The sequence below is a fragment of the Manacus vitellinus genome, unplaced genomic scaffold (assembly GCF_001715985.3).
Source record: "Manacus vitellinus isolate BGI_N305 unplaced genomic scaffold, ASM171598v3 scaffold_9_pilon, whole genome shotgun sequence".
Taxonomy (NCBI): Eukaryota; Metazoa; Chordata; class Aves; order Passeriformes; family Pipridae; genus Manacus; species Manacus vitellinus.
The window spans coordinates 21,800,294-21,814,747 of record NW_021940917.1 but is presented as its reverse complement, the minus strand read 5'-3'; the positions used below and the strand labels follow the sequence as shown (position 1 = coordinate 21,814,747).

At 39.5% G+C, this 14,454-nt stretch overlaps 1 protein-coding gene across 3 annotated transcripts in view; it reads right to left on the bottom strand.

Moving 5' to 3' along the window:
* The window catches only part of FANCC (FA complementation group C), a 64,596-nt gene extending 58,618 nt beyond the window's left edge, over positions 1-5,978 (bottom strand). For 2 of the 3 annotated variants that reach the window (XM_018086206.2, XM_018086209.2), the window contains exons 1-2: positions 5,940-5,978; positions 4,627-4,723 (exon numbers count right to left, since the gene is read on the bottom strand). The gene's annotated coding sequence lies outside the window, so the exon portion shown is untranslated. Of the gene's footprint in view, positions 1-4,626; positions 4,724-5,007; positions 5,101-5,939 lie in introns of those variants that run through there. The other variant, XM_018086207.2, reaches the window with a different exon arrangement.
* Positions 5,979-14,454: the final 8,476 nt, after the last annotated feature.

The following is a 14,454-nucleotide window of genomic DNA, read 5'->3' as shown; positions in this document are numbered from 1 at the left end:
GATGTGTCCTGAGTGTCTTGGATACAAGCAAAGTACTCTCCCATCAACAGACCTGCACTGGTCACAAAGGAAACAAACTAGTTCTACATTCAGTGCTATTCAAAATCTCCACCCAAAATGCAGTGCATTTTCCACACTTGTCTTGTATGAAAGCACTGGCAAAGGAAAAAGCACCAAAAAACCCTCCAACTATACACTCAAGAGTTCAGAACCTATCCTGGTTCTGAACCAGGACAGTTTCCCGGTTTTCTTGACGAAAGCGAAACACAGTTCTGTTTCCAAAACAGAGTTTAGAAATTTTAGCTGCAGTCCAATGCTCAATTCATTGACATATTCATGGGCAAACATGGAGGAGTTTTATGTCCATTTCTAAAGCGGATTAAAGGACACATAAATATATTTTTGTCTGCAATCTATTTTCTGAAACTGCTCAAAATTCTAATCTATCAGCAATAAGGAACATGTGATCCCTATGATTAAGAGAGCAGGTAATTTGCAGTGCATATTTGGAATAAACTGTGGTATGTATACTTGAAAAAAAAGGGGAAATAAACCATTTAGAGTGACACATGTAAAAATCTTTATTTGTACTCTCTTTTGGGGGAGCAGGTAAGGTTGTGCACTTTTGTAAAGTTTTAGACAAGAACTACTTTTGTCAATTCAATGGTAGCAGAATCCCTTACAGCAACTCTTAGGAACTGAATATAATCTCTTTGGAATACCATCAATTCACATTCTTATAAAATTATCCTGAAATCAGCAGAAGAGTAAATTAAAGTGACACTTCTAGGAACGGTTGTATTATTTTTATAGGCCATTGGCACTCGTTTAGCATTTAGTATGTGCTTCAATTCATCCTTGATCAAGAATGTGATTAATTTAATATGCACTAATATTTTCTGCATCACAACACTAATTGCACAGTAAAATAAAATCAGAAAAAAAAATTATCACAAGCACCTGCTCCATTTGCAATAGCAAACTGAAATGAACTGCATGTAAATATAACTTCCTCTGTAAATAAAACCAAAGAACACAGTTTTGCCAAAAGAAATCTGCAAAATCTGGCAAACTAAATAGCTGTCAACCAGAGACGGCTGACATTATCATTCAGTGTTTAGTCTAACAATTCTCCTGGAGAAAGTAATTAACTCCTCTATTTTGCTCCTCTTTATTTATTTCCTGTATTTACACCTTAACAGTTGTCAGAGCTTTATTCTGAATTATGTTACCAGGTCTCGCTGGAAAAACAGCCCAATTTTCATCTTTAAGGGACTGTGGCAGGTTCCTAAAAGTGCCACTTTCGTGGGCAGTGTATGTATTAAACCTCTTGCATAGGTAACATTGCAAACAGCAAAATGATGCTTCCAGTTGCTTTCTGTTGCTCTGCAGACTAGAGAAGACTTGCTGCCCCGAGGAAGCCAGCTTTGCTGGGATTCATACCACATGTCCCTCTCTAGAACGCTCTGAAAACATTACACCTCCCTGTTCCTGCAAAAGGACTGTTCAATCATAATAAAGCCATCCCCTTCCACAGGGCAGTTGTTTCCTGGAACAGGTTCCCCAGGAAGTGGTCAGAGCACTAAGAATGACAGAGCTCAGGAAGTGTCTGGACAATGCTCTCAGGACTCTTGGGGATGGCCCTGTGCAGGCCCAGGAGATGGACTCAATGATCCTTGAGGGTCCCTTCCAACTGAGAATATTCTGTGATTCCTATTCATCAGGTTATAGGCTTCATGACCCCAAAAATATGATTTATTAGCCTCACTTGATAAAAAGTAACCACACAAAAATAATTCTAAAATTTTCTGGTTCTAATGGCAGGCTTATCTGGCAGCAGCAGATCTTCCTTCTGACTTACCCCATTTCAAGAGGCTGAGAATAAAACCTTCTCTAACGGGAAGAGCAGAAATAATAGCTCAGCACATCCATCTAGCTCCTATCTTTTGCCACAGGAAAAGCAAAAGCAGGAATGGTATCACTGAAGTTTACAGATGTTATTTGTTACCCTTCCATAATGAATCCTAACAGGACAACAAGGCAATCAACCATCATTTTCATATACAAAATATGCAAGTACCAGCCCACATAATGGATTTTTAGGCACAAATTGCATTACAAATCTCATTGCAAGCCACTGGAAGCCACTCTTGAAAGGAATACGCCAGAGAAGTTACTAAGACTGCAACACCACAAGTGGTTTTTTTAAGTTAAATTTAAGAGGAGAAAACAGACAAGGAGGTAAGGTACCTTCACATCTCTGTCAGGAGGTTCTACGTAATTCAGCAAAGTACCAAAACATAACATGTACTAATTAAGAAGAATTTCAATGTCGGCAGTAGCCAGAGCAAAACCCAGCAAGGCCCACATAAAGCTGTCCATACCAGTAGACAGGGAATCAGATGGATGTGCAAAATGGAAACTTTTTTCAATTCCAGATTTGCTCAGGGCACACCGATGTCAAGCAGATCAAAATGGCCTTCCAAAACAAAAGTCTGACTTGAAAGAAACAGGGGGCTGCTCACTCACCCTTTAACTCCTTGCTTGCTCCTCCATATCTGAATTGCTCACCTCTGAGCAGTGTACAGTGATCTACCACAGAAAGGTAACAACAATATATGACAAAATACAGCAGAAGCCAGAATTAACATCCTGGGCATGGTGAACCGCAGCACAAACAAACATCCATCTTCATAATCTCCTAGAAATGGAGCAGGGGAGGTGTGAAGTACATCTCCTTTCAACGTATTGCCTCAGTAAGGTTTACATATTTTGTTCTGCACAATCTGAATAGCAAACCTTACAAGATTATTTGGGTAACATTCAGGTCATTGTAAAGTGGCAATCTCTCCTTGTGCCTGAGGAATAGTTTTTTGGAAGATTGCTCTAGTGAAAATTAATGCTAAAATATCCTTGGATTTAGTTTGTCACTCAGCTCATTTTCAGCTGACTTCTGTGACAACAGCTGAAATAAAGATAACACAAGGGAAATTGCACCTAAAAAGAATGCAAACAAAAAATAAATGCAACTCTGGAAAGAGGCATTAGGTCTGATTCAACCTCCAAACTACAAGAGGCAGAACTGTTTCTGGTATCTGGCAACATAAAAATAAAAGTAAGATATTTTACATCACTTAGCAAAAAGTCCTATCATCACTAACACTAGTTTAGCTTCACTAACAGTTACAGTAACATCACACATCGATTGTCCATGAGTCTCTGAAATCAGTAGTCTAAACACTTCATAAATGAGATCTTCTTTTGCAGGTTACACGAAAAGGAATGAAATGCTGGTTCTGTTTACATCAGTGGAAAAATTTTTGCTAGTCTCACAGGAGCCCAAATTTCACATTAAACTTTCATGACACTGAGAAGCTCATCCCCACAGGAGCTTACCAAGTTAGATGTTTTAGCAATAATTGTAAAATTGATGTTAAAGTTTATTGTTTGTACCCATTTTCCTACACCAAATCTGCCAGTTAATGCATCACTTTGTACCTCATGGCTTACCTGACATAAACTGGTACTACACAGTTTTCATTACACAGTTCTGGAAATTATTATGCTCTCACACAGCTTCACGTAAGCCAAAGCAAAGCGAATGTAGTTACCTAGACAATGAGTAATTTTTGTACCAAACACAAATTCTGCTTTTTCAGTTAAACTTTTAAATGTGGTTACACCATCTCCTACAGCTTAAAACCACTATTTGAGATTTTTTTACTGCCACTTCACAAGTCTGAAATGCTTTCTTAAACTTCTTTTCAACAGAACACTTCAGAAGAAAACTGATCCGAGGGTGCTATATTTGTATATTGCTTGAGTGGAATACAGAGAAATTTCTTTCCTTAAAATTCAGTTTCTCTGAAGAAGAACACCTTAGCTAGACACTAATTCAAAGTTTCACCATGAAATAAACAGTATTTCTTTTGTGCCAGTTGCAATACTTTGAGCTATCATTGAGGGGGACGCCGCATACACACTAACCCTTGTCACCTTTTTTTTTTCCTTTTTAGAAATATAAGTTCTGCACTTAAAAATATACAGTAATTCCCTCGTTTCCAAATGTATGTGCAGAAGCACATACATTAAACTGTACACAGCAAGTTAGAACATTAATCCACTCTTCAAAGGAGTCATATATGACCTCTAATATAGAAGAAAAACATGTATTCCTTTGTATATCAAGGACCAGCAATCAATTCTACTTGTACAAACTAAAATTACAAGAAGGCAGGGAGAAAGCCAGAACATATTCCAACTAAGCTGCAGGGGTCAGGAGGACAAGTAGGAACAGGGACACAATCTATTTAGATCCAGAGAAGAATGATTAGCCTTTCTTTCTTCAATTAAATTATGAATGAACACTAAAGGTCTTCATATTTCCAACAATGCTTTTTTAATAGCCATGCAACTGCTAAATTCAAGCATTCTCCCAGCTTACACAAGTATAGGAAAAGAAGACACATTCCAAACTCTTGATCCCAAGTATTTGAAAGGTAAAGTACTGGTATTTATATCCAGAGATATTCACATAGTGTAGAGTTGTACTTCTTACACTAAGTAAATTATTTTTCCCCATTTTTTAAGAACTTCTAATATTTAGTTCAGTAATGAAGTACATACCTTTCACTGAAATACTTCAGTTTTGCAGAGTTAAAAGCATTTCTGCATAAGCATGAGGAAACAGAGACACAAACAGAAAATGATTTGTCCGAAGTCACTGAGGAAACAAATGACAGAAAGAGATAAAGCACACAGACATAATTTCCAGATTCTTACGATTCTCCTAGTGTTCAAAGGGTCATCACTAGATTGTTACATCACAGAAATTTTACCTAGAGGATTCTTCACAGATATAGAGCATTATCCCATTTTACTTATTTTAGTTATTCTTCCACATAAGAAATGGTGATTTGGAAAATTTTGGAGAGGAGTGTAAGTTTAATTACTCACATTTGTGAGCCAAAACTGAAACTGAAAACATCAAATTCTCCCAGCACTTACAGAGCACTTATCTTCCCTAGTTTTTAGTTTAAATAAAAGGTCAGCTACATTTTCAGACAGTATTCTTTAAAAGCATGCTGTAGTGAAGTTCCTCCACCACAACCTGTGTCAGACAGCACAATACAAAAGTTGTCAGGTCTGCTGAATCAGAAACAAAGCAGGAAACTTTTTACTGCCCCCATATTCATAAGCCATTGAGGAAAGTATCTATCTATTATGGTTGCAAAGATGTATCACAAAATGACGCATTATTGCTCTGTTTCCAAAGACCCAAGAAGGAAGGGGAATAGTGAGATGCAGACAGCACAGAGGTGGAAGTCTCTCTCTTTCTAGATGTCTTCAATACGAGATAGTACCTATGTGGGTGATACAAGAGGGCAGAAGCAGACTTTTCACAGGGGTGTGTGGTGACAAAGGGCAACGACTTAGAACGACTGGGTTTAGGTTAGACGTTAGGAAGGAACTTTGTAGTGAGGGTGGCGAGGCCGCGGCACAGGCTGCCCAGAGAAGCGGTGGATGCCCCATGCCCGGAGGAGCTGGCGCCAGGCCGGACGGGCCCAGCGCAGCGGGCGTGGGCACGGAGCGCCCCGGGCAGGGGTGCAGGGCCCGGGGGCCCGCGGCCGGAGCGCAGCTCTCGGGGGGCAGCGCGGCCCGGCCCCGCCGCCTCCCCTGCCAACCCCACAGAGCCAGGGAGGACAGCGAGGGCGGGGCCGCCCCTCGGGCCAAGGTTCCCCCTCGGCCGGCCGCTCGCCGTCGGCCCCGCGGGGCGGATGAGCCGCCCCAGGGCACGGCCCCGTCCCGACACCACAGCCCCGCCCTCCAGGGAGCGACGAGGCAAGGAGCTGCCGCTGCCCCCCAGTCCCCGGGCAGGAAGCCGTCGAGGCCCCCTGCCCTCCTCCCTGTCTCCCTTCCTGGCCCTTCCCATCCCTTACCCGCCCTCCGGCTCGCGCCGCCACACCGAACTTTCGCGCGCGCCGCCGCCGCTGCCAGGGCTGCGCATGCGCAGGAGCGGGGTGGGCGGGGCGGGCGCTGTGTGAGGGTCGGCGCTGCCTGCGTCCGCTCGGCTGTGCCGGGGCAGGTGTAATATTCCAAATATTATACCAATTCGTCCTTATTTCCTGATTGAAGAAACTGTTTGTAGAGTGAGGCACTCATTGCAATCCTACCTATAGAAAAACAAAGTAGATTATCTGAAAGAACGAAGTCACCAAGGGAAAACACTCTCTATCTTGAACCTAGGTCGGCATGTTGCTTTTCAGATGGATTTTAGATTAAATTGCAGTGGCATCATTAATCTGAATTAACAGGCTAGTTTGTTTTAGGTTTATATTTAAGATTTATATTCTGCTTGAGCATATGACTATCACTGCTTCTAAAGCTGAGGTTGCTGTTTCTCTCTTTACAATATAACCAGATAAGCTGATGTCCAACTCCTTACTCTCATTAAACTTTCATATTCTTCCATTCAGTTTTTTTTTGCAGTGTGCCATCTTTCTCAATCACTACTTCTTTCAACTTTCTATAAAATGAGACATCCCCTTCAGTACAAAGGCATATTCAAACTACCCGTATGGTAAAATCCTCATGCATGAATATTAACTTACTTTTTTACGTTTCATCCTATAAAATCAGCAACACTTGATGAATCAAAGTCTTGTTGCTGAAAGTTTCAAAGTTCTTTCTTGGGAGACAGCAACTGCTCATCAGTTAACCCGTCAAGACGAACTATCAGGGATGTTTCCCACACATCCAACACATCTGCAGTATGGGTTGTAATGCCCATATTCTCACCGTGTGTCCAGGTCATAACTCATGCAAGTCTTTAATCATTCTGCTCCTTCTATTTCTTATCAAGTGAAAGCATGGGAGAATTTGTATTTGTTTTCTACCATCAACTGTGTTAAGGCTTCCTTAAATGTCAGCATTATTAATTATTTTATTCCTGAAACTTTTTACTGTTGTGGTATAGTGGGAGAACCCTGGCCGGAAAAAAATTGATAACATCATTTTTCATGTTTCTGATTGAATATATTCCGTTGTTGTGTAATGTGTATTTCTACCCCATAGTCAGTGTAGCAAAAAGCTGCTTTTGTTAGTTAGCTTGATGCTTATACCATCAATTTAGCCAATTTTCTTCTTGCTGCACAGTAAGCTAACAAGGCAACTGCAGACAAGTTTTCATGCACACCTGAACATGTGGCCAAAGATCAGTGTAATATACCAGAAGCTGTGAAAAATAAACCTGGTAATTAAAAGGAAACAAACCAAGGCACTTAACAAAGTCATGGGAAATGGTGTAATAGACAGATATATAAAAAAACAGGAACAAATAAAAAAAAAAAAGATGAACATAAATTACTTAATATGCATAAATTCCAGTGGGTGGAAGGAACACTTGGTAATATTATCTTCAAATGACCCTCCTTGTCACAAAATAAGTGGCAATGATATGAGCAGTGAATTAGGCAGCACAACTCAAGTGAATGCCAATACAAATGTTATGTTACTTCAGACATTCTATATGGAGTTTGCCACTCCTACATTTAAAAAATGCAAAACATTTGAGTGTTAAAAGAATGTTATAGGGACTGTTTTTTTTAGCCTTGATCTTTAATAACAGATGCTACTGCATACAGAGCTAATCCAGCTGCCTAGTCCTAGAGAATTACTAATAGTAAGTCTTCGACACTTCCAAACAATGTTTCAAACTGTTAGAATTCACCAGAAATAGTACTGATGTAGATAAGAATGCCATGGCTTCAAACTGTGAGTGTTTAGGAAAGGACGTTCCAAACACCAGAGAATTGGTGGCTGCTCCCTGAGAACCCTGGCAATCTCCTCTGCCTCAAGGGATGTTGCAAAAGGCCCCTGCTTTGCACTTTGATGAGATACAGCAGAGACCACCGTTGAATTCAGGGCAAAATACCACCATTTTGTCTTTTGGCCAGTATTAATTCGGTAGGAAAAATCTTCTGATGGAGGAAAAGAAGGAAATATATCTTTGACAGGTTTGGGGGGAAAAAGGAAAAATAAAAAAAAAATTAAAATTAAGAAAAAGTCCCAGTTACTTGAAGCTGCTCAGAGGTTTAGAATGTTAGAACAGTACTGGGGTGGATAGATTAATAGGATGAACTGCAGGTAATGGACATGAAGGTTCATGGTAAGTATAATTATCAATGCCCACAACCACCACATTTGTAATATATTCCATGCACATTATAGTGATCAGCTAAAGAGAACAAACTGCTTTAAGCAACATGAGAGTACCAAGCAAAATGACTTCAGACACCTTAGCTGAAGTGAACATGGTATATACCTTCCTATAGATCTGTGGCTGATTCAGAATGGTGGGTACAAGATAACAGAGCTAACATAGCTGCTGCATACATATTGTTGTCCTTTACAGATGGAATTGGGGCTGCCTGACTATTGGAGTGGCAAGCAAAGCATCAGCCATACTTGAGAGATTCCCAGAGAAGACCACAGTGTGTAACAAGTCACCAACAGATATCAGTGTAGTGCTCTTTGCTAGGAGGTTTCTGAATAGGCAAATGTGTCATTTCTGGATGGTGAGTATATATTTGAAAATTTACCCACTAAAATACTGTATTTTGGGCAACTGTTAGCATAGGAGTTAGGCATGCCAGCATCCTCAAGTTCGAGCTGTTAATTTTCTCCCACAGTTCCCAGTTGCTTTGCAGTATAATTTCATAATTCATCACTTCTTATGCTTTCAGTGCTGTTCTATGAAAGAAACAAAGAACTTCAGTAACAAGGAGAAGTGGAGTTGCTTCCAGGAGGCACCAGACTCTGAAAATCTGGCTCATCAACTTTGTGAGCTGTGCATGTTGACACTGGAATAATTTTTCCTCTGCTTTTGTGATGTTGTTGATTTGCAAGTTGTTCCTTTACATTTGACATCCTAGGGATGTTTACTTGCTCCTAAGCAGGGCAGGACATTTGCTATGTTCTGTGTCCCAAGTGATAGATGAATACATTTGGTTTCTTCCTAATGCAAATACCATTGAGTCTTTAGCTGAGGAACTTCTGCAGGGTTCAAAAAATTGTCCCTGAGTAGAGCAATGGTGTTTAATGTTCCTTAAGCCCAACCTTAGGAGTGCTCATAGTATCTACTAAAGCCGATCCCTTGGTATTTCTCAGACTTGTACAAAACGTGCTCACAAGGATAAAATTTGGAAATTGTACCATATGTCAGTCAATTAGCTAACCTTAACACAGTCAAGGTTTTCATGATTTTCCCTATTGTGTATCTTTCAAAAATGTTATTATAGAAGCTGAAGTATTTAGCTTGGTGATTATGTTTCTATCTATACTTTATACACTTCCTCATGGAAAATAATCCTGAAAATAAATTCTTTCCCTGTACCTGTCTGCACTCACAGCAGGTGCTATAGGATATAAGCATGAGTTACATCAATCATCCCCAAGACACTGAGACAAGAAAATACAAAAATTTTCCATGATGTCCTGTGCTGTTGTGTGATTGCTGAACACTTGATGAATACTGGAGAGCATTTCCAAAATTTGGTCCACAAGAAATTAGCACAGTGCAGAGAAGCAGAGAGCTTACTTGTTTCTGTGGCATTCCCTATTGATACTCTGAAAAGTTGCTGTGGCATATACTTGCTGCAGAATGGAAAGTTAATGACCTGTTCTCTTACTGACAACTGCTAACTATGAAATACTCTGGTGAGCATTTCAATTCCATGTGTGTGACTATATTTCTTCTTGCTTTATAGAAAATACTCTCCTTAACTAGAATGGGCATTTACACATTCGAGAACCTGAGAAGTTTTATCAAAATTTCAGATGTTAAAAAGAAAAATACTGTTTTTACTGGCAGCAAGCGGGAGCCAAAATAAAAAATCAGCAAAATGTGATAAAGAGCATGCTTGCAACAGGGTTGGAGATGTGGGAAACTGCTTGTTGACAATCAGTATGCAGCTACAAAACATTATATTATTTCATGACTTACATAATTATTTAAACTAATGATGTTACGAAGCATTAAATCTTACAAAATGAAGTTACCATCATAAAGTTTATCTGTGAACACAAAGGTATCACACACACACACATTTAGCTTTTCCTTTTGCAAACTTGATTACTACAGGTGAGATTTTCAGATTAAGAAATTAAATCTCGATAAATTCATTTTTCTTCATACTTTAAAAGTGTGAAAAATCTGATCACTACTTGAAGCCGAAATTTCAAACAAGACCACAACATTGTAAAGTGTTGCAAGTAAAACAGCTTGTAAGCTCTAGTCCCAATAAATACAGACATTTTGAAATAAAACAAAATCCAAAATTCACACACAGAAAAGCTGTACTTCAGCTTATCATGTCATGATGAACACCATAAACTAGGTTAAAACAGAAAGTAGCCTTATAACATCCCACCATACTAAAAATGCAGCAAAACAGTCACTGTCCATGAAATATAAGACAAGCACAAGAATAGAGGGAGAAAAATTAAAGCATTTAAAGTAGATAAATTTCTCTATAACTGTCTTTCATCATCTAGATGACATACTTTAATTAAAAGTGATGTAGTTTTGTTTGAAACTTGAGACTGCCTTTTCATCTATAAGCTTTGCCAAGCCTATGTCTATATCAAAACCAAACAAATCCAGAGAGTGAACCAAAACCCCACACATCAGATGAAAAGTGAAGAAATTACCAAAATTCACCCAACACATGAATTTCCACCATAGTATTCCTAGTGCTGACTTCTATATTAAAAAAAAAAAAAAAAAAAGCCACAGAACACAGGAGAAGAAGACTGGATAGAGAGACAGTGAGAAGATACTTCTTTTTGGTTGTAACCCAATCTCCTGCAGGCCTCTTTAGCTAGGCAGTTTGAAAAATCATCTTCACGGTCTGTGTTTTTCAGTGTTTGCTGAATGCTGTATGTGATCCTTTGTTCACAGTAACACAGGCCAGGGTCCTCTGTGGCCTTCATGCTTTTACAAATTATGTAAAATTAGGTGACACAGCTTTGTGATGGAAAATGGGAACAGCAGTTCATGCACTGCCAGCTTTGCCACCACAGTCTCTGTACGTTTGCTGAAACCTCGTGTGTCTCATTCCCTTGTCCAGCTTATTGGACACTGCAATATCGTGCTGCTTTGACTTCCCAAAGGAAATATAACTCCAGTATTCCATTGCCTTCACTGCTTCTTTAAATAGTTTGTCATCCACACTCCTTTGCCTGCAATACTCATAGTTGCAAATCTGTGGAATGCACTCTTTCACAAATCTCCTCAGTTGTTTTAGCAATCCTTCTTCCTTTATCGGTATTAGCCTTTCTTTAACCTTGTCTATCTTAAGATTTAGTCCCTTCTCATGACTTCTCAGACAAAATATCAATTTGTTTTCCATCATTCTCTCATTAAAACAGTGTTCCATTTCTTGCTTCAACTGAATATTTACACTGGATCACCTTTAAATGGTCTATAATTTAATATAGTGAATCTGGTTCACAACTGATAATCACTTGCAAGCATATAATTCATACTGTTCAAAAGTTTTATACAGCTTTGTACAGACCATATAAAGACTGGTTTGAAGACATTGTTTCAGATAACTCTATAAATGAAGGATATATATGCAAATACATGGGGCAAAATGAAATAGCAAAGACAAATATTGTATTATGATGAAGATAAGATTGAATGTTTTTATCCTTAAATTGCAATAAATAAGTGCAACAAAAATTATGTTGAATTAACCCAAATTTGAACAACAAAATGCCACATTATTAATTATCACATATAAAATAAATCTAATTGTATTAAGAAATAGTAGGTAAGAGCCCAAAAGCTGATATGGCTGTTAATGATATAATCAAAAGTTTAAGGTATAGAGTTTGTTGCTCCATACAAGATTTTAATAATTTTGGAATCAGTTGCCTACCCCCCCATTTCTCTTGTACCCACAAGGTCACAACCCTTGTTTTCCATGTTTCGTCTCAAAGGTGTCCCTTGGAATTTGTCAAAGACCTTTAGCTCAAACCTGGAATTTAAGTATGTATTTCATTTCCATTTACATATTTCTTTCATTTCATGGGACATAAAAAAATTCTGGCAGCAGCTACAATACCATTAGAGGGTCTTTCATATTTGATCTCATAAAATATTTTTTGTCATGAAATAATATGATATCAAACATAAATATGAAGCTGGATCCTGTCCCAACTAAGGGCTACCATTGTGACCTGAAAACAAGTGCAAGCAACATTCTTGCCTATTACTCTTATCTGAAACTCACTGGCCTGGACAGAGCATCAAATAAATTGTGCAGGGAACGCCATATGTTAAGCTCTGATGAGTCCCTGATTTCCTTTCTTTTCCTTTTCTTTTCCTTTTTCTTTCCCTTCTGTCCTTAGGTGCTCCTTGATTCTTGTGTGTCAGTGTGCCCAGCTGGGAGGACAGGACTGGACAAGGGGGCTTTTCAGTTACTGATACCTGAGCTGGCATAAAACTGTGGAACCTGCAGTGAGTATTAAAGCTATTGTGAGCAATTCAATCCATGAATAACAGCTCAGAGATGCATATCTATGGGCTGCTGCTGCAGGCAGATAACCCAGCTTGCTATACTGGTGGCCTGATCCACTCGGGGAGTTTCTTTGCTCCTAAACTACTGTTTGTACAAATTATAACCAAATGATAATTAGTATCTCCAATCTTAAAATTTAAACGTTTAGAAATACTAGCCATTCTCTATTCTCTGAATATCAAGAATCCTAAAAATTTCTCAGCAACTGGGCTCTTCAGATGATCAGATAGTACAAATTGACCAAATGGTCAATAACATTTGGGAAAACTCAAGAAACAGGTGATATTTGACTAAAGAGAATATAGGTTAAAAACCTGTTCATCTCTGAGCTCCACTTATATCTGAATGTAAGATATGTCCAGCCTGACCTCCCCAAAAAGCTAAGGAGCTAAGCATCCATTTTTGTCCTATCTAGAAATGTTACTCTTTCTCCCTCAGTCATGATGTTTTGTGAAAAAGCACATCATAAGCAGTAAAATTATATTCCAAATGCAAAGTGGGCAATGAATGTTGTGGAGAGTGCTCTGGATGAATCATGAGTTTTCTGGGTGGCTGAAAGCATTTTATTTCCTTCCTCCAATTTTTCCCCATCTAGTAAATGAGCAAAATGATACATTGTAAAATGCTCTAGAAATGTGGACTAAGGAACATGAGGTAAAAAGTCAGTATAATAATTATTATAAAGGAAAAAATACACACTCAAACAACAGAACTGAAGAAGCCTGGTTCCTCTGAATTTTCATTAATTGGCTTTGTGGTTTCTAGGAAGTCATTAACTCTTGGCTTTTCCATGCAGTAACTAAGTACTATAAGACCATAATTAAAAGTAAAAAAATTAAAGCATCTGTAGCTTTAATACTGAAAAGGAAACTTAAAGTGTCACTAGGGAGGTGTCTAGAATGCAAACAGGCTTCTGTGCGGTTTCTTACTCTACTACTGGTTTTGGGCTCCACGATATTAACAAAACATGAAACTGTTAGAGAGTGTCCAAGGGAGGCCACAAGGATGGTTAAGGGTCTAGAAGGGAAACCGTGTGAGGAGCAGCTGAGGGCACTTGGTGTGTTCAGCTGGAGAAGAGGAGACTGAGGGGAGACCCCATGGTGGTTTTCAACCCCCTTGTCAGGGGAAGCAGAGGGGCAGGTACTGATCTCTCCTCTCTCATCATAAGTGACAGGACCCAATGGAATGGCCTGCAGCCGAGTCAGGGAGGGTTAGTTTGGATATCAGGAAAAGGTTTTTCGCCCAGAGGGTGGTTGGGCACTACAACAGGCTCCCCAGGGCACCAAGGCACCGAGCCTGACACAGTTCAAGAAGCATTTGGACAATGCTCTCAGGCATATGATGTGATTCATGGGGTGTCCTGTGCAGCGCCAGGAGCTGGACTCGATGATCCTTGTGGGTCCCTTCCAACTCATCATATTCTATGGTTCCGTGATATAGGATAGGTCAGTGAAATGTTCTAAATGTGGTCAGAGGTAGCTATACATTACAGCATGTGAAATGCTGCAAACAAGTAATTAAGTCAGTTAGGGATACATTATCTATCTTCAGTGGTTCCAACTTTCTCAGTGTTCAAAACCTATGTGGGGATTGCAGCATCACTTGTCACCTCTCAGAAATACTTCTCCAGGCCACACAGTGAGAACTAAGATGTTCATGGGAACAGATGGCCAAAAGTATGGGGAGTCTGGGAGCTGGACCCCATCTGTATTTTTTTCTCAGGTCTTAATGAGCGCGGAGTAAAAACTGCTTCAGCAAGACCTCGTGCACCTTTTGTCAGAGCTGCCCTTGTGCTGCAGTGACATCCTGGGGTTTCTCACTCTGCCAGGCCCTCTATTCAGTGGTGGCTGCTCTGAAGCACTAAGAG